Source organism: Papio anubis, chromosome X (assembly GCF_008728515.1).
Source record: "Papio anubis isolate 15944 chromosome X, Panubis1.0, whole genome shotgun sequence".
Classification (NCBI taxonomy): domain Eukaryota; kingdom Metazoa; phylum Chordata; class Mammalia; order Primates; family Cercopithecidae; genus Papio; species Papio anubis.
The window spans coordinates 99,294,201-99,319,923 of NC_044996.1; the positions used below are offsets into that span (position 1 = coordinate 99,294,201).

At 37.6% G+C, this 25,723-nt stretch overlaps 1 pseudogene across 1 annotated transcript; it reads left to right on the forward strand.

The window, feature by feature from the left end:
- Positions 1–5,078: 5,078 nt before the first annotated feature.
- LOC101008750 lies at positions 5,079–7,133 on the forward strand (annotated as a pseudogene). The gene has a single exon (XR_002519629.2). The product of XR_002519629.2 is annotated as a proliferating cell nuclear antigen pseudogene (transcript).
- Positions 7,134–25,723: the final 18,590 nt, after the last annotated feature.

Consider the following 25,723-nt stretch of genomic DNA (forward strand, 5'->3'; position numbering starts at 1 on the left):
ATTTCTTCTAGATTTTCTAGTTTATTTGCGTAGAGGTGTTTATAGTATTCTCTGATGGTAGTTTGTATTTCTGTGGGGTCGGTGGTGATATCCCCTTTATCATTTTTTATTGCGTCTATTTGATTCTTCTCTCTTCTCTTCTTTATTAGTCTTGCTAGTGGCCTATCAATTTTGTTGATCTTTTCAAAAAACCAGCTCCTGGATTCATTGATTTTTTGGAGGATTTTTTGTGTCTCTATCTCCTTCAGTTCTGCTCTGATCTTAGTTATTTCTTGCCTTCTGCTAAGTTTTGAATGTGTTTGCTCTTGCTTCTCTAGTTCTTTTAATTTTGATGTTAGAGTATCAATTTTAGATCTCTCCTGCTTTCTCTTGTGGGCATTTAGTGCTATAAATATCCCTCTACACACTGCTTTAAATGTGCCCCAGAGATTCTGGTATGTTGTATCTTTATTCTCATTGGTTTCAAAGAACATCTTTATTTCTGCCTTCATTTTGTTATATACGCAGTAGTCATTCAGGAGCAGGTTGTTCAGTTTTCATGTAGTTGAGAGGTTTTGATTGAGTTTCTTAGTCCTGAGTTCTAGTTTGATTGCACTGTGGTCTGAGAGACAGTTTGTTATAATTTCTGTTCTTGTGCATTTGCTGAGGAGTGCTTTACTTCCAACTATGTGGTCAATTTTGGAATAAGTGTGATGTGGTGCTGAGAAGAATGTATAATCTGTTGATTTGGGGTGGAGAGTTCTGTAGATGTCTATTAGGTCTGTTTGGTGCAGAGTTGAGTTCAATTCCTGGATATCCTTGTTAACTTTCTGTCTCGTTGATCTGTTCTAATGTTGACAGTGGAGTGTTGAAGTCTCCCATTATTATTGTATGGGAGTCTAAGTCTCTTAGTAAGTCTCTAAGGACTTGCTTTATGAATCTGGGTGCTCCTGTACTGGATGCATATATATTTAGGATAGTTAGCTCTTCCCAGTGAATTGATCCCTTTACCATTATGTAATGGCCTTCTTTGTCTCTTTTGATCTTTGATGGTTTAAAGTCTGTTTTATCAGAGACTAGGATTGCAACCCCTGCTTTTTTTTACTCTCCATTTGCTTGGTAGATCTTCCTCCATCCCTTTATTTTGAAACTATGTGTGTCTCTGCATGTGAGATGGGACTCCTGAATACAGCAGACTGATGGGTCTTGACTCTTTATCCAGTTTGCCAGTCTGTGTCTTTTAATGGGACCATTTAGACCATTTACATTTAAGGTTAATATTGTTATGTGTGAACTTGATCTTGTCATTATGATATTAACTGGTTATTTTGCTCGTTAGTTGATGCAGTTTCTTCCTAGCATTGATGGTCTTTACATTTGACCTGTTTTTACAATGGCTGGTACCGGTTGTTCCTTTCCATGTTTAGTGCTTCCTTCAGGGTCTCTTGTAAGGCAGGCCTGGTGGTGACAAAATCTCTAAGCATTTGCTTATCTTTAAAGGATTTTATTTCTCCTTCACTTATGAAACTTAGTTTGGCTGGATATGAAACTCTAGGTTGAAAATTCTTTTCTTTAAGACTGTTGAATATTGGCCCCCACTCTCTTCTGGCTTGTACTGTTTCTGCCGAGAGATCCGCTGTTAGTCTGATGGGCTTCCCTTTGTGGGTAACTTGACCTTTCTCTCTGGCTGCCCTTAACAGTTTTTCCTTCATTTCAACTTTGGTGAATCTGACAATTATGTGTCTTGGAGTTGCTCTTCTTGAGGAGTATCTTTGTGGCCTTCTGTATTTCCTGAATTTGTTTTTTTTTTTTTTTTTTTTTTTTTTTGAGACGGAGTCTCACTCTGTAGCCCAGGCTGGAGTGCAGTGGCCGGATCTCAGCTCACTGCAAGCTCCGCCTCCCGGGTTCACGCCATTCTCCTGCCTCAGCCTCCCAAGTAGCTGGGACTACAGGCGCCCACCACCTCGCCCGGCTATTTTTTGTATTTCTTAGTAGAGACGGGGTTTCACCGTGTTAGCCAGGATGGTCTCGATCTCCTGACCTCGTGATCCGCCCATCTCGGCCTCCCAAAGTGCTGGGATTACAGGCTTGAGCCACCGCGCCCGGCCGTATTTCCTGAATTTGAATGTTGGCCTGCCTTACTAGGTTGGGGAAGTTCTCCTGGATGATATCCTGAAGAGTGTTTGCCAACTTGGTTCCATTTTTCCCCTCACTTTCAGGCACCCCAATCAGATGTAGATTTGGTCTTTTCACATAATCCCATACTTCTTGAAGGCTTTATTCATTTATTTTTCCTCCTTTTTATTTAGACTTCTCTTCTCACTTCATTTCATTCATTTGATCCTCAATCGCTGATACTCTTTCTTCCAGTTGATCTAGTCGGTTACTGAAGCTTGTGCATTTCTCACGTATTTCTCTTGTCATGGTTTTTATCTCTGTCAGGTTATTTATGGCCTTCTCTGCATTGATTATTCTAGTTATCCATTCTTCCATTCTTTTTTCAAGATTTTTAGTTTCTTTGCTGTGTACGTAATTCCTCCTTTAGCTCTGAGAATTTTGATGGACTGAAGCCTTCTCTCAACTCGTCAAAGTCATTCTCCGTCCAGCTTTGATCCGTTGCTGGCAATGAGCTGCATTCCTTTGGAGGGGGAGATGTGCTCTAATTTTCTGAATTTCCAGCTTTTCTGTCCTGCTTTTTCCCCATCTTTGTGGTTTTATCTGCCTTTGGTCTTTGATAATGGTGATGTACTGATGGGGTTTTGGTGTGGGTGTCCTTCTTGTTTGTTAGTATTCCTTCTAACAGTCAGGACCCTCAGCTGTAGGTCTGTTGGAGATTGCTTGAGGTCCACTCCAGACCCTGTTTGCCTGTGTATCAGCAGCAGAGGCTGCAGAAGATAGAATATTGCTGAACAGCAAATGTACCTGTCTGATTCTTGCTTTGGAAGCTTTGTCTCATGGGCATACCCCGCCGTGTGGTGTGTGGGGTGTCAGTCTGCCCCTAGTGGGGGATGTCTCCCAGTTAGGCTACTCAGGGGTCAGGGACCCACTTGAGCAGGCAGTCTGTCCGTTCTCAGATCTCAATCTCCATGTTGGGAGATCCACTGCTCTCTTCAAAGCTGTCAGACAGGGTCGTTTGCATCTGCAGAGGTTTCTGCTGCTTTTTTTTGTTTGTTTAGCTGTGCCCTGTCCTCAGAGGTGGAGTCTACAGAGACAGGCAGGCCTCCTTGAGCTGCTGTGGGCTCCACCCAGTTCGAGCTTCCTAGCGGCTTTGTTTACCTATTTAAGCCTCAGCAATGGTGGGCGCCCCTCCCCCAGCTTCGCTGCTGCCTTGCCGTTAGATCGCAGACAACTGTCCTAGCAATGAGGGAGGTTCCGCGGGCGTGGGACCCTCCCGGTCAGGTGTGGGATATAATCTCCTGGTGTGCCGTTTGCTAAGACCCTTGGTAAAGTGCAGTATTGGGGTGGGAGTTACCCGATTTTCCAGGTGTTGCGTGTCTCAGTTCCCCTGGCTAGGAAAAGGGATTCCCTTCCCCCTTGCACTTCCCAGGTGAGGTGATGCCTCACCCTGATTCAGCTCTCGCTGGTCGGACTGCAGCAGCTGACCAGCACTGATTGTCTGGCACTCCCTAGTGAGATGAACCCAGTACCTCAGTTGAAAATGCAGAAATCACCCGTCTTCTGTGTTGCTGGCGCTGGGAGCTGGAGACTGGAGCTGTTCCTATTCGGCCATCTTGCTCCACACCTATTTTCTCATGTTTCTTAATGTACACTGCTTTTTTTTACTATTATAACTTTTTCTTTTTTTAAAATTTTACTTTAAGTTCTGGGATACATGTGCAGAATGTGCAGGTTTGTTACATAGGTATACATGTGCCATGGTGGCTTGCTGCACCTATCAACCCGTCATCTAGGTTTTATGCCCCACATGCATTAGGTATTTGTCCTAATGCTCTGCCTCCCACCCCCTGACAGGCCTGGTATGTGATGTTCCCCTCCCTGTATCCATGTGTTCTCATTGTTTAACTCCCACTTATAAGTAAGAACATGTAGTATTTTGTTTTCTGTTCCTGTGTTTTCTGTTCCTTTGCTGAGAATGATGGTTTCCAGCTTCATCCATGTCCCTGCAAAGGACACGAACTCACTGTTTTTTATGGCTGTATAGTATTCCATGGTGTATATATGCCACATTTTCTTTATCTAGTCTATCACTGATGCGCATTTGGGTTGGTTCCAAGTCTGCTGTTGTAAATAGTGCTGCAATAAACATATGTGTGCATGTGTCTTTATAGTACAATGATTTATAATTCTTTGGGTATATATCCTGTAATGGGACTGGTGGGTCAAATGGTATTTCTGGTTCTCAATCCTTGAGGAATGGTCACACTGTCTTCCACAATGGTTGAACTAATTTACACTTCCACCAACAGTGTAAAAGAGTTCCTTTCTCCACAGCCTTGTCAGCATCTGTTGTTTCCTTACTTTTTAATGATTGCCATTCTAACTGGAGTGAGATGGTATCTCATGTGGTTTTGATTTGCATTTCTCTAATGACCAGTGATGATGAGCTTTTTTTCATATGCCTGTTGGCTGCATAAATGTCTTCTTTTGAGAAGTGGCTGTTCATATCCTTCACCCACTTTTTGATGGGTTTGTTTGTTTTTTTCTTGTAAATTTGTTTATGTTCTTTGTAGATTCTGGATTATAGCCCAATGGAACAGAATAGAGGCCTCAGAAATAACACCACACATCTACAACCAGCTGATCTTCAACAAACCTGACAAAACAAGCAATAGGGCTTTCCCTATTTAATAAATGGTGCTGGGAAAAAACTGGCTAGCCATATGCAGAAAACTGAAACTGGACCCCTTCCTTACACCTTATACAAAAATTAACTCAAAATGAATTGAAGACTTAAATGTAAAACCTAAAACCATAAAAACCCTAGAAGAAATCCTACGCAATACCATTCAGGACATAGGCATGGGAAAACACTTCATGACTAAAACACCAAAAGCAATTGCAACAAAACCAAAATTGACAAATAGGATCTAATTAAACTAAAGAGCTTCTGCACAGCAAAAGAAACTATCATCAGAGTGAACAGGTAACCTACAGAATGGGAGAAAATCCTTGCAATCTATCCATCTGACAAAGATGAAATAATTTCTAAGAAAATTTAAATTATAAAAAATTGACTCAAGGTATCAATTAACCACTAACAGTTTTCAAAAGTAATCAACTGTCTTATTCAAAAGATATCAGGCCCCATTAATTTTATAGACAATTTTTATCAACTTTCAAGGAATACATTCTCCCCATGTTATATAAACTGTTCCAGAGAACATAAGAATTCATTTATGAGGCTAATAAAAACTTGATCACAAAAATGGAATAAAAACAGTGCAAAAAATTAAACCTTTCTCACGTATAAACATAGATATTAAAGTTCTGAAAACTGACAGTGCAAATTTAAAAATATACCAATGTATTAGTTTTCTATTGCTGTGTAACAAATAACCACACAATGTAGCGGTTTGAAACAACATTCATTTACTATCTCAGTTTCTGTAGTTCAGAAATTCAGACACAGCCTAACTAGATTCTCTGCTTAGGGTCTCATAGGCTGCAGTTAACTTGTTGGGCAGAGCTGGGTCCCATTTGAGTGTTGTAGTCTTCTTCCAAGCTCACAAGTTGTTGGCAGAACTCATTTTCTTGAAGCTGTGGAACTCATAGGGGCATGTTTCTTCAAGGCCAGCAGTAGAATCTCTCTAATCACTAGACCCTCTTTTAAAGAGCTTGCCTGAGTAGGTCAAGCCCACCCAGGAAATCTCTTTTAATTAACTCACAGTCAAATGAATAGGGACTTAAATTGCACCTGAAAAATCCCTTTGCTTTGCCAAATTCTATTGGTTAGAAGCAAGTTATATGTTCTACTCACACTCAAAGGGAGATGATTACACAAAGGCATGGATATCAGGGAGTGGGAATCACAGGGGCCATCTTAGAATTCTGTTTAGGACAACCAGGTAGAGTTTATCCCAGGAATAAGTAGAGTACATTCCAGTGATGCAAGGTGGTTAAACATAAAAAAGTCTATTAATCGTCGTCATTCTAGGTCTCAGCCTCTCCCCATGGCTTTTGCCCGCTTGCTCTGAGACTCGTGAAGCCAAAATGGGCTAGATTTTCCTATTTTCCACCCGCCTGTAGCCGCGTTGTTGTCACTCCATCACCATGTTCCAGGCACGCCTGGTCCAGGGATCTGTCCTGAAGAAGGCGTTGGAAGCACTCAAGGATCTCATCAACGACGCCTGCTGGGACATCAACTTGAGCGGTGTGAACCTGCAGAGCTTAGACTCGTCCCACGTCTCCTTGGTGCAGTTCACCCTGCCGTCTGAGGGCTTTGACACTTACGGCTTCGACTGCAACCTGGCCATGGGCACGAACCTCAGTATTATATCCAAAATACTAAAATGCGCTGGCAATGAAGATATCGTCACACTAAGGACTGAAGATAGTGTGGATACCTTGGTGCTATTATTTGAAGCTTCAAATCAGGAGAAGTTTTCAGACTATGAAATTAAGTCGATGAATTTGGATGTTGAACAACTTGGAATTGCAGAACAAGAGTACCACTCCATAGCAAAGATGCCTTCTGATGAATTTTCATGTATATGTATATTATCTCAGTCATATTGGAGATGCTGTTGTAATTTCCTGTGTAAAAGATGGAATTAAATTTTCTGCAAGTGGAGACCTTGGAAATGGAAACAAATTGTCACAGGCAAGTACTGTCGATAAAGGAAGCTGTTACCATGGAAATGAATGAACCAGTTCAGCTAACTTTTGCACTGAGGTACCTGAACTTCCTTACAAAAGCAACTCCACTCTCTTCAATGGTGGCACTCAATATGTCTGCAGACATACACCTTGTTGTAGACTATAAAATTGCTGATATGGGACACTTAAAGTACTACTTGGCTCCCAAGATCAAGGATGAAGAAGGACCTTAGACATTCTTAAAATTCAAGAAAATAAAACTAAGCTCTTTGAGAACTGCTTCTGAGATGCCAGCATATACTGAAGTCTTTTCTGCCACAAAATTTGTACCTTTAAGTACATATGTAGATATTGTTTTCTGTAAATAACCTTTTTCTCTATTCTCTGCAATTTGTTTAAAGAATAAAGTCCAAAGTCAGTCAGTCAGATCTGGTCTAGTTAACCTAGAAGTATTTTGTCTCTTAGAAATACTTGTGATTTTTATAATACAAAAGGGTCTTGACTCTTAATGCAGTTTTAAGAATTGTTTTTGAATTTAAATACAGTTACTTGAATTTCAAAAAAGCCTATTAATGTAGTAAATATGCTATATTAACAGATAAAAGTAGAAATATCATATAGAATGATATAAAAAACATACTCAATAAAAGTCAATGCAGAAAAAAATCCTTTAGCAAATTCAGAAAAAAAGGTAACTTCTCTAACCTAATAAAAGTATCTATCACAATTTATGGGAAACATCATTCGAAAAACTGAAAACATGCCATAAAACTTAAGAACAAGACAGAGGTGGCTGCCATCTTTAAAAAAAAATAGACTTTAATTTTTTAGAGCAATTTTAGGTTCACAGCAAAATTGAGCAGAAGGTACTGAGATGTCCCATGTAACCCCTTCACCCACATGTGCACAGTCTCCCCTTCTAGCAATATCCCCCCACCCCCAGCCCGCCAGAGAGTTACATTTGTTACAATTGATGAACCTACACTGACACATCATTATCACTTAAAGTTTGTAGTTTACATTAGGATTCACACTTGGTGTTGTACATTCTATGGGTTTAGGCAAGTATATGATGACATGTATTTACCGTTATAGTATCATACAGAGCAGTTTTGCTGCCCTAAAATTTCTCTGTGACCTGGCTATTCATCCCTTTCTTTCCTCTAAACCCTGGAAACCGCTGATTTTTTTACTGTCTTCATAGTTTTGCCTTCACAGAACATCAAAGAGTTGTAATTATACATTATAGATCCATTTCAGATTGGCTTCTTTCACTTAGTAATATGCATTTAAGCTTCATCCATGTCTTTCAATAGGTTGATAATTCATTGCTTCTTAAAACTGAATACTATTCCATTGTATGAACATAACACAGTTTATTCACTTACCTACAGAAGGATATCTTGGTTGCTTCCACGTTTTGGCAATTACGAATAAAGCTGCTGAAAACATTCATGTGCAGGTTTTTGTGTGGACATGTTTTCAACTCCTTTGGGTAAACACCAAGGAGCATGATTGCTGGATCATATGGTAAGAGAATGTTTTGTAAGAAACTGCCAAATATTTTCTAAAATGGATGTAACCCTTTGCAGTTCAATCAGCAGTGAATGAGAATTCCTCTTGCTCCAGATTCTTACCAGCATTTGGTGTTGCCAGTGTTTTGGATTGTCACTATTTTAATAGGCATGTAGTGCTATCTCAATGTTGTTTTAATTTGCATCTCTCTGAAGACATATTACATGGAGCATCTTTTCAAGTGTGTATTTGCAATCTATGTATCTTTGTTGGTAAGGTTTCTGTTAAAGTCTTGACCCATTTTTAAAAATCAGGTTGTTCATTTTCTTATTGTTAAATTTTAAAAGTTCTTTGTATATTTTAGATAACAGTTCTTTATCAAGTGTGTCTTTTGAAGATATTTTCTCCCAGACTGTGACTTGTCTTTTCACTCTCTTGACAGTATATTTTGCAGAGCATACAATTTTAATTTTAATTAGGTCCAAGTTATCAATTCTTTCTTGCATGGAGTGTGCTTTCTGTGTCATATTTAAAAAGTCATCACCAAACCCAAGGTCATCTAACTTTTTTCCTAAGTTATGTTCTAGGAATTTTATAGTTTTGTGTTTTACATTTAAATCTTTAATTGATTTTAATTTTTGTGAAGAATGTAAGGTTTGAGTCTAGATTGACTTCTTTTGCATGTGGATGTCCAGTTGTTTCAGCAACATTTGTTGAAAAGACTATCGCTGCTCCATTGAATTGCCTTTGTTCTTTTGTCAACTATCAGTTGACTATATTGATGGGAGTCTATTTCTGGGCTTTCTATTCTGTTTCATTGATCTATTTGTCTATACTTCTACCAAGACTATACTGTCTTGATTACTGTAGCTTTATGGTAAGTCTTAAAGTTGGGTAGTGTCAGTTCTTGATTTTTTTTCTTCTTCTTCAACATTGTGTTGCTATTCTGTTTTTGGATTTTTTTTTCTTCTCCATATAAACCTTAGAATCAGTTTCTCAATATTCACAAAAATAATTTGCTGGGATTTTGATTGGGATTTCATTGAATCTGTAGATCACGTTGAGAAGAACTGATATCACAATTGCCACAAAAAGAGTAAAATACCTAGGAATACAGCTAACTAAGGAGGTGGAAGATTTCTACAAAGGGAACTACAAAACACTGTTCAAAGAAATCAGAAATGACACAAATACATGGAAAAACATTCCATGCTCATGGATAGGAAGAAACAATGTTGTAAAAATGGCCACACTGCCCAAAGCAATTTATAGATTCAATGATATTTCTATTAGGCTGCCATTGAGATTCTTCAGTGAACTAGAAAAAACTATTTTAAAATTAATGTAGAACCAAAGAAGAGCCTGAATAGCCAAGGCAATCTTAAACCAGCATATCTTTTACATATTTTGTTAGATTTGTACCTAAGAATTTCATTTTGTGAGGGTGTTAATGTAAATAGCAGTGTATTTTTTTTTCTTCAAATTCCACTTGTTACTTCCTGGGTTATAGGAAAGCATACTTTTGTATATTAATCTTATATCCTGCAACCTTGCTGTAATCACTTTTTAGTTCAAGGAGATTTTAAAAATAAATTCTTTAGAGTTTCTCCATAGACAATTGTGTTATCTACAGACAAACACACTTTTATGTTTTCTTTCCCTATCAGAATGTTTTATTTCCTTTTCTTGCCTTATTGCATTAGGTAGGACTTACAGTACAATGTAAAAAGGGAATGGTGAGAGGGGACATTTTTGCCTTCTTCTTTTTTAAAATTTACTTTTTATTTTTATTTTTGTGGGTACATTGTACATGTATATATTTATACAGCACATAAGATATTTTGGTACAGGCATGCAATGTGTAATAATCACATCATGGAAAACTAGGTATCCATCCCCTCAAGTTTTTATCTTTTGTGTTACAAACAACACAATTCTTGTCTTGTTCTTGAGCTTATTGGGAAAGCTTTGAGTTTCTCACCATTATGTATATTAGCTGTCAGTTTTTGTAGATTTTCTTTATCAAGTTGAGGAAGATTCTCTCCATTCCTAGTTTATTGACAGCTTCTAATCATGAATGGATGTTGGATTTTGTCAAATGCTTTTCTGCATCTATTTATGTGATCATGTGATTTTTCTTCTTTAGCTTGTTGATTTAATGCATTACATTAATTGAGTTTTGAATGTTGAACCAAACTATCATACGTGGGATAAGTCCCACTTAGTCATGGTGTATAATTCTTTTTGTACATTGTTAGACTCGACTTATTAACATTTTGTTGAGGACTTTTGCAGCTGTGTTCATGAGATATGTTGGTCCGTGTTTATCTTTTCTTTTGGTTTTAAGGTAATGCTGGCCTCACAGAACGAATTAGGAAGAATTCTTTTTACTTCTGTCTGCTGAAAGAGATGATATAGAACTGATATTATTTCTCTTTTAATGTTTGGTAGAATTTACTTGTGAACTCATCTGGGCTTCATGATTTCCATTTTGAAAGAATTAAGTATTTATTCAATTTATTTGATAGACAATAAACATATTCATATTGCATATTTCTTCTTGTGTAAGTTTTGGCAGACTGTTTCTTTCAAAGAATTGTTCTACTTCATCTCAGTTATCCAATTTGTGGCCATAGAACTGTTCCAAGTATGCATTTATTATCCTTTTAACGTGCATTGGAGCTATAGTGATATCCCCTCTCTCATTTCTAATGTTAGTAATTTGTATCTTCTCTTTTTTTCTTGGTTAACCTGGCTAGAGGCTTATCAATTTTATTGATATTTTTAAAGAAAAAGCTTTTAGTTTCATTGATTTTTAAAATTGATTTTCTATTTTCAATTTCATTGATTTGTTCTCTAATTTTTATTATTTCTTTTCTTCTACTTACTTTGAAGTGAATTTGCTCTTCTTTTCTTTAGTTTCCTAAGGCAAAAATTATTGATTTTAGATTATTGATTTTAAATTTTTCTTTTTTTTAATTATAAAGTTCTAGGGTACACGTGCAGGTTTGTTACATATGTATACATGTGCCATGTTGGTGTGCTGCACCCATTAACTCGTCATTTACATTAGGTATATCTCCTAATGCTATCCCTCCTCCCTCCCCCCACCCCACAACAGGTGCTGGTATGTGGTGTTCCCTGCTCTGTGTCCAGGTGTTCTCATTGTTCAATTCCCACCTATGAGTGAGAACATGCGGTGCTTGGTTTTCTGTCCTTGCGATAGTTTGCTGAGAATGATGGTTTCCAGCTTCATCCGTGTCCCTACAAAGGATATGAACTCATCCTGTTTTATGGTTGCATAGTATTCCATGGTGTATATGTGCCACATTTTCTTAATCCAGTCTATCATTGATGGACATTTGGGTTTGTTCCAAGTCTTTGCTATGGTGAATAGTGCCACAATAAACATGCGTGTGCATGTGTCTTTATAGCAGCATGATTTATAATCCTTTGGGTATATACCCAGTCATGGGATGGCTGGGTCAAATGGTATTTCTAGTTCTAGATCCTTGAGGAATCACCACACTGTCTTACACAATGGTTGAACTAGTTTACAGCCCCACCAATGGTGTAAAAGTGTTCCTATTTCTCCACCTCTCCAGCACCTATTGTTTCCTAACTTTTTAATGATTTTTATTCTTTTCTTCTATATGCACTCAATGCTATAAATTTCCCTCTGTGCACTGCTTTTTCTACATCCCACAACTTTTGGATAAGTTGTGTTTTCATTTTTATTTATTTCAAAATATTTTAAAATTTCTCTTGATAATTATTCTTTGATCCATGTGTTATTTAGAAGTGTGTTGTTTAATCTCTTAAGTATTTTGGGATATTCTAGCTATCTTTCTGTTATTAATTTCTGTCTGAGAGCAGATATTATATGATGTCTATTTTTAAAATCTGTGTTTTATGGCCCAGAATATGGTCTATTTTGGTGAATGTTCTATGTGAATTTGAAAATAATGTATATTCTGCTCTGGTTGGATGAAGTATTCTATAAGTATCAGTTAGATTCAGTTGGCTGATGTTGTTGTTAAGTTCAGTTATGACCTTACTGATTTTCTGTCTGCTTAATCTGTCCATTTCTGATAGAAGTGTATTGAAATCTCCAAATATAATAGTAGATTTGTGTATTTCTCCTTGTAGTTCTATTAATTTTTGCCTTATGTATTCTGGTGCTCTGTTGTTAGGTGCATACACATTACAGATTGTTATTAGTCTTAGAGAACTGATCCCTTTATCATTATGTAATACCCCTCTTTATCCCTGATAACTTTCCTTACATGAAATATACTGCGTATGAAATTAATGTAGCTAATCTTACTTTCTTTTCATTAGTGTTAGCATGCTGTATCTTTCTCCATTCATTTACTTTTACCCTATATATGTCTTTAGATTTAAAGTGGGTTTCTTGTAGACAATATATAGTTAATTTGGGATTTTTGATGTTCTCTGACAATCTCTTTTCATTGATGCATTTAGGTGGTTTATGTTCAAAGTGTTTACTGATATAGTTACATTAACATCTGTCACATTTGTTATTGATTCTATTTGCTGCCCTTATTCTTTGTTCCTTATTTTTGACTTCCATTATTTTTCAGCCTTTTGTGGTTTTGAGCATTTAATATGACTCAATTTTCTCTCCTTTTAAAGCATATCAGTTGTACTTCCTTTTCTGCTTTTTTTAGTGATTGTCTTAGATTTTACAGCATTCATTTACAACTAATCCAATTCCACTTTCAAATAACACCATATTGCTTCATAGTTATACTAGTATTTTATAATAAGAAAATAATCCTAATTCTTCCCTCCCATCCCTTGTATCATTGCTGTCATTCACTTCACTTATACATAAGCATATATATAATACATTGCTGCTGTTATCATTTCAAACTATCCATTAAGTCAAGATTAGATTAATCAAGATAAGATTAAGACAAATCAAAGTTTATGTTTTACCTCAACTTATTTCTTCTCTGATGTTTTTCCTTTTTAGTATAGATCTGAGTTTCTGACCTATATTGTTCTCCTTCTCTCTAAATAACTTCTTTTAATATTTCTTGCAAGGAATGTCTACTGGTGACATTTCCTTCAATATTTGTTTGTCTAAGAAAGTCATTTTTTATCCTTCACTTTTGAAGGATAATTTCTCGGGGTACAGAATTCTAGGTTGGCAGAGTTTTTTTCCTCTCAATAATGTAAATGTTTCACTTCACTCATCTTATTTGCGTGGTTTCTGAGGAGAAATCAGATGTAATTATGATTTTTACTCCTCTATAGGTAAGTTGTTTTTTTTTCTCTAGCTGCTTTCAGAATTTTTTCTTTATCTTTTATTTTCTGTAGTTTGAATATGATATGCCCATGTGTAGCTTTTGGGAGGCATTTATCCCATTTCATATTCTCTGAGCTTCCTGGGTCTGTGGTTTGTTGTGACATTAATTTGGAGAAATTTCATTACTGTTTTAAAAATTTCTTCTGCTTCTTTCTCTCTTTATTTTCCTTCTGGTATTCCTAGTATGGGCATGTTACAACTTTTGTGGTTGTCCCACAGTTTTGGGATATTCTGTTCTGCTTTTTTCAGTCTTTTTTCTCCTTCCCTTTCAATTTGGGAGGTTTCTATTGAGATATCCTCAAGTTCAGAGATTCTTTCCTCAGCCATGTCCAGTCTATTAATAAGCCCATCCTTCTACTTATAAACACTTTCCTTAGAAATATAATGAACTTCTTTGAATTTAACCAGTGATTTCCAAATCTGTTCCTCCACCCCCACTGTCACCCTTAAGCTCCAGGCCTATCTATTCAATTGCTTGTTAGAGATATCCTCATGGATTTCAAAACATGCAAACTAAACTTATTATCTTATTCTACAGATCTTCTCTTACTAATGTATTTGCTAACTCTGTTAGTGAAACCACCCTTTACTCTATTAAACAAGCCAGAGTTCCCTGGAAGCCATCCTAGACCAATATTTCCCAAACCTGTAGTTCCAGGCAAACCTACCAGAACACGATATTAATACGTGTTATGTAAAAATTAAAGTTATTTGATAAAATAAAATTTTGAACTACTGGATTAAACAAAAATAAGCAGATTTCCCCCTGTCAAATTGGTTATCAGAGCTCTTGTCATTCTAGTGTTCACCTAAGAGAGTGACACTGTGTTTCTCAAACCTTTGTTATGTCAGAACCCAATTTGTAAATAAAATATCTTGCTGGACTAACTTTTTAGGATTTTAGGATATGTTTTCCTTTCTTCGCCTCCCTCACCCCTGAATAATCACTGATTTTTTTGAATTTATTGTTTAAATATCATGGGACTTCTCCATTTAATGGCCACTGACCTTTGTACATTCAGTCTTATTCCCTTTATCTCAACCCTTTCTCCATACAGTTGCCAGTGACCCTAGTTACAAAACTGAAATGTGTTAGTCTCCTGCTTAAAGCATTTCGATAGACCACCATTTCAGTGTAAAGTTCGAAATTCCTTAGTTTAACAAGATCACTTAGTTATTAGCTCCAATGTTCCTGCTCCTTCTCAGTGCTTTCCACCCCAGTGATAGTAAATCATCTGATGGGTTCCAAGATACACTACCCCAAAATATGTCATCTTGTCATTTGAGAAAACAGCAGAAGCAAGAAGATCACTTTCACACTTCTCTTTCCCTTCTCCCCTAAAACAGGCCATAAAACCCTCATTTTAGAGGTACTTTCCTGGATTAGTCAGGGTTCTCCAGAGAAACGAGTCAATAAAAGGTATATATAGAGAAAGAGAGAGATAGATAAGAGGGAGATTTATTATGGGAACTGGCTCATCTAATTATGGAGGTTGAGAAGTCTCACAATATACTGTCTGCAAGCTGGAGAACCAGGGAGTCTGGTGGTGTCATTCACTCTAAACCCAAGATCCTGAGAACCAAGGGATCCAACAGTGTAATTCTCAGTCCAAGACTGAAGACTTGAGAAACTGGGGTCCTGCTTGTGTAAATCCCAGAATCCAAAGACCTGAGAACTTGGATTTCTGATGATTGAGGACAGAAGAAGATGAATGTTCCAGCTCCAGAAGAGAGAGAAAGTTTATACCTTCCTCTGCCTTTTTGCTCTATCTGGGATCTCAATGGATCAGATGATGCCCACTCACACTGGTGGGGGCAGATCTTCTTTAGTTGATCTATTGATTGAGATACTAATCTCTTATGGAAACACCCTCACAGACCTACGCAGAAATAATGTTTTACTAGCTATCTGGGTATCCCTGAACACAGTTAAATTGATACCTAAAATTAACTATCACAGCTCCTTATATCCAGAAGAAAGGAATATTCTTGTCTCTGAAGACATAGGGACTCAGAAAAGAGTCTGAATGAACAGGTCTTGTTAAGTTTCTCCTGGTTTATTACCATTAGATCATACCCTTTTGTCCTCTAATCATATTTCTCCATGACTACTTCTTCATCAAACCTTGTATTAAAATGCACAAGTTCAACTGTTACTTTATGTCATTTCCTTATTAAGGCTCCCATATCACATAAAACTTATATGAAACAAATTTGTATGCTTTTCTCTTGTTAATCTCTTTTGCTATAGGGCCCACAGCCACGAACCTAAGATGGGTAGAGAATAAGTTATTTTTCCTCTCCTACACATCTATAGCTCACTATGTATCACCCAGCATTCATTTTCTCCGTACTATACTCTGCCTATAAGTTCACATATTATATAGTATGTCCAAGGATAATGAATTTCATTTGCTGGACTGGATTTTAAAATCTAATTGAGAAACCAATAATAGGTTTGAAATAAGTAGCAAATAAAATATGAGTATTAGCCTTATGGATGGGCTTATTTCCAGGTCTTGGTCCTTGTAACTGAACCCTGTGCATTTGTGTAATGAGTTCTGATAAGGGCTTCTCATCAGAAACTTGTGTTATTCTCTGTTTTATTAAAAAACATATCAACATCACGTATGTTCTATTTTTCTATAACTGGCTGCAAATATGATTCATCTAGTTTTTGCCAAAATATTCTTTATGGCTCTCTTCTTATTACAGTGAAGTCATATTGACATTAAAAATTCTGATAACTTTAATTGCGTTAAAATTAAGAATTTTTGTCCATAGAAGGATACCAGTAAGAGAGCATAAAGACAAGCCACAGAGTGGTAAGAGACATTTGCAAAATATATAACTGACAAAGGACTTGTATCCAGAATACACAAATAGCTCCTACAAATCAACAGAAAAAAGACAGACAGCCCAATAGAAAAATGAGCAAAGATTCAAACTAGCACTTAACAAAAGAAGCAATTCAAATGGCCAATAAATAAGAAAAAGTGCTCAACACTGTTAGTAATCAGGAAAACACAGACTAAAATCCCAATAAGATATCATGAAACCATCCCTATAAACTTTATAAAATTAATCAAGGAAGGAGAGAGAGGGAGACAAATAAACCAAGCTTGCAGCACGTTTGGCCTTAATCATGAGGTTAATTTGCTCTCTGACCTATTTCCTCATAGTGTTTGGTGCCTATTGTCCTAGGATCCCATAGACCCTAGATCATAGTTCCTCTTAACTGTTCTATAGATAATGACTTGAATGTCATGAAATATTAAGTTTTCTCTTTGAGATATTCCTTCAGGTCTTGCCTATTGATGAAACTACTGGCTCAGCTGATCTAAAGGACCTCACTAATACCAGGAGATCTGAAAGACCCCACTGACACCAGCTAGTTTGAACAATCCCACAAGGAACTGACTCAGCAAAGAATGCAGTTTCCAAATCCTGATGATTTCAACCATCTTGCCCTGACCAATCAATGACCTCAATTTTCCAGCCCCTCCCCATCCATGATCCTCTTAAAAACTCCAGCCCAGATTTCCTCAGGGAGATGGATTTGAGGATCTCTCCCATCTCCTCACTCAGCATCCTGCTGTCATTAAACTCTTTGCTGCAAACCCTATTGTCTCAGTGTAATGGATCTGTTACTATGCAATGGGCATATGAGTCTGTTGGTCTTATAGTAATTGTGTTTAAAATTTAGCCCATCAGAATGCCTAAAGCTAAAAAAGGCTGATAATACCAAGCTTTAGTGAGACCATAGGAGAAAAATAACTTTTAGACATTGCTTGTGAAACTGTAAGTTGGTACAACCACTTTGGAAAACTGTTTGGCAATATTTGCTAAAGCTGAACATATAAACTGATGACCTAACGATAGTACACATGGGTATAAATCCATCAGGAAGGCATATTTAAATACATCAAGACATGTACCAGAATGTTCATAAAAGCCCAAAATTGGAAGCAAGGCAAATGTTGGCTAATAGTAGAATGGATAAATGAAGTGTGAAATAGTCATGATAGTACAGTATTTCAATAGTAACTATGGAATACTATACAGCAATGAACACAAACAATATCAACACATTAGATCAATTTCACAAACATAATGCTGAGAGATGAAGCTGACACCAAAGAATGCAAAGAATTCCATTTAAATACATTTCAGAGAGAGATTAAACTCATATTTAATATTTTGGTATATGTATATATGTGGTAAAACTATAAGGAAAAGCAATGAATGATGACCATAAAAATCAAAATAACGGTTACTTTTAAAGGAGGAAGGAGATTGTGATTGGGAGAGCACATGGAGTCATGGAAAGGAGACTGATGGCGTGTAGGAAATGTTCTGTTTCTTGGCCTGGATATTGATGACACTGGTATTCATTAAAAAACAATTTCTTAAACTGTACATTATCATTATACGTTCTTTTAAAATTTGTATTTTATTTCATAGTAAACAAGCCTCAAGGCCAGGTATGGTGGCTAATGCCTATAATTCCAACATATTAGGGGGCCCAGGCGGGAGGATTGCTTGAGCTCAGGAGTTTGAGACCAGCCTGGGCAGCATAGTGAGACTGAATCTCTACAAAAACATAAAAAAATTAGCTGGGTGTGGTGGTGCATGCCTGTAGTCCCAGTTACTTGGGAGGCCAAGGCAGGAAGATCACTTGAGTTCGGGAGATCAAGGTTGCAGTGAGCCATGATCATGCCACTATACTCCAGTCTGGGTGATGGAGCAGAACCCTGTCTCAAAACAGAAAAGTTTCAAAATACTAATACCTAGGCTCTACCACAATTCAACTGTAGCAGAATATCTGGGCTAAGGTAAGGTATTTTGAAAAAAAACTCTTATGTGACTCTAATAAGCAGCCAGGGTTGAGAACTACTGATCCAGAGGATGATTAAACTTTCTCAAATATCAGTTTTTCATCTTTTGATGAAAAACTTAACTCATGATTAAGGTGAGTTCCAAATATGATAATTCCACAATATTAATAAAAATCCTTCTCATACTTATTAGTGATGTCTTCACATGTTTGTATCTTGCTTCCTCCTGCACACACCTTGAGGGCAGGGGCTAGTCTCATACCTGTATGTACCACACCCTGTAACACAGTACTTATTGGTAAACTAATTTAATATGTATCTAGAATGTCCCCAAAAGCTGCACACCAAACATATGAATCAACTTAGAGAGCTGAGCACCATGGGAAATATTGAGCAAGTGAGCAGAAAGAGGAGTGAAATGGGAGAAGCAGTGATATGGTTCGGTTCGGTGACTGAAATCTCATATTGAATTGTTATCTCCATGTGTCAGGGGAGGAGCCTGGTGGGAGGTAATTGGATCTTGGGGGTGGATTTCCCCCTTGCTGTTCTCATAACAATAAGTGAGTTCTCATGAGATCTGATGGTTTAAAAGTGTATGGCACTTCTCCCTTTGCTCTCTCTCTCCTGCTTTGCCATGGTGAGGCGTGCTTACTTCCCCTTCGCTTTCCGCCATGACTAAGTTTCCTAAGGCCTCCCAGCCATACTTCCTGGTAGGCCTGCAGAACTGTGAGTTAATTAAACCTATTTCCTTCATAAATTACCCAGTCTCAGGTAGTTCTTTATAGAAGTGTGAGAAGAGACTAATACAAGCATTTCAGGAAGTTGCATCCTCCTTTGCCAGTTCTTCCTCTCTTTTGAAGAGCCACTTAGCAAAGAAACCCCACCCCTGAGAGGACAGTCTCTACCAGCTCCTTCTGTGAGACAGGGTTTCATGCTCCTAGATTTCTTCTTGCCTCTTCTGAGAGCCAATTAAAGCAAAACTATGCCAGAGAAACAGAGAAATTCAAAGAGACTCATAGAGGTATGATTTCAGAAGAATGGCCTTAAGCTTCCAGCCAAGTTAGGTAGAATCCTATCCAAAAGCTCTTCATTGAAACCTTTAGGGGCAAAACTGTCTACCAACTACAGGTATTTTCATGAGGGATGCTTTGAAGAGACCCCTTTCCCATATCCCAAAGTATTTTGTGGCTCAGAACAAAACTGGCCAAAATTCAAAGTGGCATCTTGACTGGGGCCTCCCTCTAGGTGGAGTCCTTCCTATTCTGAGGAACCTAATCATCTAACAGGAGCTATGGTGTTAATGACCAACAGGGCTATATAACGTATTCTTTCAAGATGAATGCCATTGACATTTGAACAGCTGCCTTCAATATGGTACAATCAGAGGAGTGACAAGATTTGGAAAGTTCAGACACTAGGACAGTCTGGTGAATCCAAAAAATCTTTTGTGAGGAGGCGTCAGGACACCTCAAACCACACTATTTAGCTCTGGGTGCCCACAGGCTGATTCTACACTAAGAAAGCAACTGGGGACACAGCCAGCTCTTTATTTGAAAATTTGTGTATAAATAACCTACCTCTTAACTCCTATCACGTAACCAGTCCAACTCTTCACTTCCAACTAGCCTGGGCATTTAATAGGCTGGGTCATTCCATCTCTTCACATGCCTTTGTCCCTGTCTAGAACTGCCCATCTTTCTTCTCCCCCGTACCCTGACCTTATCCAAATATCTTCTTCAAAGTCGAATTCCTGCCCTCCTCTTTCATTAACTCTTACAGACCTTTATCAGTTTCCTTCTTTAAATTCTAGTTTTTATTGTCTGATTAATTATTTTGTCCATGAACTTTAAAAATATTTTCTGAGCACTCTAGACTATACAGAAAAACTGTGTCTCAATGGAAAACATGCATTGACTAGAGAAAGAGTCATCAAACTTTTTCTTCAAAAGAACAAGATCATAAATATTTTAGGCTTTGAAGGCCATAGTATCTCTGTCGCAACTACTCCACTCTAGCATTATAGTGTGAAAGCAGCCATACAGCATACATAACTGAGAAGGCGTATCTGTGTTCAAATAAAACTTTATTTACAAAAACAGGCATGGGGCTAGATTTCATCTGTGAGAGCCTTAGTTTGCTGATGCTCTGGTCTAGCTGACATTCCTTCAGGTTATCTGATTCTGATTTTATGGGAGCTATTTTACAGCTCCCTATATTATAGATAACTGATAGCAATGCAAAATAATTCTTATTTATAGACATGCAAATTCTGTCCTCTTGTAGGGGTTTAATTGACTCCCTTCTCCTACTGTGGAAGAAGTCAGTTTAGTCTCCATTTGCACATTCATTTCAATATTCCTGAAATATATATATATATATATATATGTCTGTTCTTTGTATTCTCCTTTGAATTGGTTATAACATCTGACTTGTCCCTCATTATGAGTTAAATCAAACTTTTAAAATATGCTAATTTTTACATCTTTATGAGAATTAAAGGTTTACCATTTTTAAAAAAATTATCTTCAATAGGGCAGATACCATTCTGGAACGGAAATAGAGGTTGTATCAAATGAAATAAGGCATAGTTTCTGTCTTGTTAATTCTCTTTGAACCCCATCAGAATAGTAACTTCCTTAAGGGCAGAAACACCTTGTATCTCATTCAATGAGGACTTGCTTGTTAATTGCTTATTGGGTTAATTTCGTTCTATACAATTTTTTTCCTTTTCTGCTCCAAACCACATAGTTGCTGTGTTGCGATGAGAAGGTAAAAGGATTTCATTTTAGAATGCAGTTAGCAAAGCTTTGGGGAGCTCAGAAAAACAGTTCCTCCAATCAAGGGCTTAACATTACTGGAACCATGAACATTTTTGGCCATGGAGGAAATGAATATCACATTCTTGCCAGCTCAAATGTACAAAATTAAACTCTGTGGTTTTATCTATTTTTTAGATTTTCGAGAAAGAACAAAAGGCTGACTAAACCTTCCTTTCATCTTTGCCAACAAAATTCTTTACACTTATATATTTCTATTTCATTTGAGGTGCTTTAAATGCCTAGAAAATGCTTAACCTTATAACCACCTTGGGATTTCTATGGGAATCATCTATCCCCATTTTGTCAAAAATGAAACTGAGGAGGATGCCTCACGAGATTTTCCCAGAGTAGCACAGAAGGCTATAGAAAAGGCATAGAGAACTCTTGAATCCCAGACCAGTCCCCAGAACTCAGGCTGGCACCCACGATAACCTTCACAGCCCTATACCTTATAGCCATTGGAAAATGCTAAGCTTTTTGCTAGTGGATGTGGAAAAGGCATGACCTAAAAATTCTCATAAAACTCCAAATTTTTATAAAATCCTTGGGAATTTATATGAATTTTCAAATTAATTAGTGTTCTGCTTATCAGCACTTTAGTATAACTACCATTTACTCTGAAAATGTCACAGTCCCCCACAGCTCCACTAATAATAGTGTTCTGGCTGGAGATCTAAGCTGAGTTTTCATCTGATTTCGGTATGTTAAATATAAATTGTTATGTCCACACAATTTGTATATGTGAGTGTTCATGTCAGCATTACACATACTAGCCAAAATGTAGAAATAACCAAAATGTCCATAGACTAATGAAATGTCCGTAGACTAATGATAAACAGAACCACATCTTGCATGACTCCATTTGTATGGAATGGAATTTGACCATGCTATGAAATGTTCAGAAAAGGCAAATCTATATGACAGAAAGTAGATTGTTGGTTGCCTAGGGCTGGGTGTGGGAATGGAAAGTGATGGCTAACAGGTATTGGTTTGTTTTTGGGGCGATGGAAATGTTCTAAAATTGGATTTTGATGGTGGTTGCGAAAGTCTGTAAATATACTAACAATCATTGATGTGGAACACTTAAAATGGATGAATTTTATGGTATGTAAGCTATACCTCAATAAAGTTCATAATAAATAAATACATTGCTACATGACTCCCCCCATATACCTCTACCCCTGACTGCTCCACAAGAATACCATAGAAACAAACTGCCTTGAAAGGACACCAGGAATAATTTTATATAATTTTAAGTTTGACTTTCAGGACAATAATATAGGTGTCATGAGATTCAAAACTTCAATATTGTGATCTGAGGGTAATTTCACCACAGGTGTGCAGCTTAACAGGGTGTTAATTGGGAAGCCCATGAACACCTCCTCCGCAGGCAGCCCAGAAAGCTGTGCCAACATTGCTGGTGAATAGAATAATTCAAGAGCCAAATTCATGATCAAAAATAAAGAGAAATTTAACTTGCTTTTATACTGAAGCCATTACCACACAAAATGACTTAATGCCCATTTTAATTGGAGCTGAAGGCTTCTTGACTTCACCACTAATCAGAACCACTTCAGGTTTTGGAAATATTTCTGTACTGTGGAAGGAAAATAAAAGAGCCAAATTTAGGCCTGAGGTTTGCTAACAGAAGTAACTTCCCTACATTCAGCAGGTTGGTTTATTTAGAATGAGTACTAAAAGGTCTTGCTGATTCCCCGGGGGATTGGATGTCCAAGGTTTCTACAGATAATAACAGAAGCACAGCTAGCTGAGAATGTAGTTTGCTTCTCTGATAATATCCATTGCTTCTCTCGGACTCCCAGCCGCCAGCTAATGGGGTAGGGGATGGTTACCTTCTCTTTGGGAAGGCATCTAACACTCTGTGGAGCCAGGAGAACTCTTGACCAGAAACTAACATTCTATTTAAGGCCACAGGGCTTGAATCCTGTATCTTTAACTTGCCCTGGACATCCATTCCCTTCCTCTCCTAGGAAGACTCCAAGAAACAAGCAATCCATTACTCTTCAAGGACAAAAGCCACTGGTTCAACAATAACATAATTTTGAAAAGCCTTGATGTCTTTTTCTAGGTAGAAGAGGAAAAGCCATTTTTTATATATACATAAAAACAAGAAATAAAAAGCTTCTGAGTCATTTTATTAACCAAAATAGCTTTCCGAGAACCCTTGTCCAATCCAAAAGGTAATGGACAGCAATTTTGTTCTTTTTCAAATCTCTTAATACTTAAGTGCATCATACGCCTAAGGAAAACAGAAATTTTCTTTTTTTATATCCAACAATATGTGTAGGAAAAAAGAAATCTAAAACAAAACACGAAACTAAAAAGGCATGGCTAGACTTCAAAAAAGTACCAAACTTGCTCTATGGAAAAGGCAGTGTTTTCCCAAAAACATTTCCAATCACGACATCCCAACATACCATTGCATAAAAGCATTAAGTCTTAAATCCCTACAACCAACCAACCTCTTTGGAAACACTGAAAAATTGTCCTGTTCTTGGCCTAATGCCAAGTACAATTTGACATATTGAAATGTGCTAAAACAGTCTCTTAGCATTTGCTATGAATGATTTGAACCACATCATTTAATGAGATCCATAAAAAGAAAATCTCACTTCAGGCATAAGAAATGAAATACTGTTCTAACTTTTTCGATGTCCAGATTGGAGTAAACTCTTTGGTGTTCAACTTGTTCTGCTTTATCTTGGTACTATTTTGCATAGAAGATAGGAAATTTAGACCTAGCCCACTGCAAAAGCAGCACAAATCTAGAGCAATTTTTCCAGTGTGTTTCACAGGACAAAGTTAAACATGTTTCTTTAATATAGAACTTCTCAGAACCTTTAATATGACCATGTCATTGTGAATCTCTAAGGTGATTATATATTGCAGCATGTCCTTCTTTAACCATGGTCTCCTTTTCTACAGAAAATATTACACGGTAACACTGTGAGGGCTGCACTTCAAGAAATATAATGGAATAATTTTAAGGGACTTGAGTTTCAAGTTGGTCAACTGGGATTGTAAAGATAAGCCACTTGACTTTTCAGTGCCTTCTATTCTATCCTTTTCAAAGTTTGGTCTCCTTTCTGTGAATTTCCAAGGATTTAAAAAAAATTAAATGAAAAGATATGAAAGTATTTTGAAAAGTTAAAAATGTAACCCAAATGTGAGGCATCATTTCAATATCTGTTACCCCATACTGCTAACACCCACCACCATTATTCCTTCTTAAAAGTTTTAAGAATTCAAAATGAGATCAAAGTAATGCAGTTTAAAAGTAAAACTCAATATGATTTAAATACAAGGTAAGTATCTCTTTTTTTTAAGAGACAGGGTCTTGCTTTATGAGTCAGGCTGGAGTGCAGTGGTGGGATTATAGCTCACTGCAACCTCCCCCTCCCAGGCTTAAGCAATCCTCTTGCCTCAGCCTCCCAGGTAGCTGGGACTACGGGTACCTTCCACCATGCCCGGCTAATTTGTTAAAACTTTTTTAGAGATGAGGGTCTCACTATGTTGCACAGGTTTGTCTTAAACTCCTGGTGTCAAGCAGTTCTCCTACCGCAGCCTCCTAAAGTGCTGGGATTACAGGCGTGAGCCACTGCGCCTGGCCAGATGAGTGTCTTTATAATAGTTTAAAAAGTTAGAGCTCAAAGAGAAAATCAAGGGATACTGAATTTCATCTCTTGGCTCAGTGTGTAAGCACTTATATTTTGACATTAATTTCAAGATTTTTTTGTTTGTTTGTTTGTTTTTTTGAGACAGGGTCTTGCTCTATCGCCCAGCCTGGAGTGCAGTGTCCTGATCTCAGTTCACTGCAACCTCTGCCTCCCAGGCTCAAGCAATTCTCCCATCTCAGCCTCCCGAGTAGCTGGGCATATAGGCACGTGCCACCACGCCAGGCTAATTTTTGCATTTTTTGTACAGAAGGACTTTCATCATATTGCCCAGACTGGTCTCGAATTTCTGGGCTCAAGTGACCCACCCACCTCGACCTCCCAAAGTGCTGGGATTACATTTGTTGACACTGCGCCGAGTGACATTACTTTTATTGGCACATTAGGTAAATACATATTTAGAGCCATTGAGACATGGATTGCTGGCCTAGACTGAGACTTTTTTGCCTATTGGTGTAAATACTTTGTTTCAAGGTTCTTTTATTTTCTTTCTTTTCTTTTCTTTTTTTTTTTTTTTTAGGCAGTCTTGCTCTGTGGCCCAGGCTGGAGTGCAGTGGCACCATCTCGGCTCACTGCAACCTCTGCCTCCCGGGTTCAAGCGATTCTCCTGCCTCAGTCTCCCGAATAGCTGGGAATACTGGCATGTGCCACTCCGCCTGGCAAATTTTTTTGTAGTTTTAGTAGACACGGGGTTACACCGTGTTAGCCAGGATGGTCTCAATCTCCTGACCTCGTGATCCGCCCGCCTCAGGCTCCCAAAGTGCT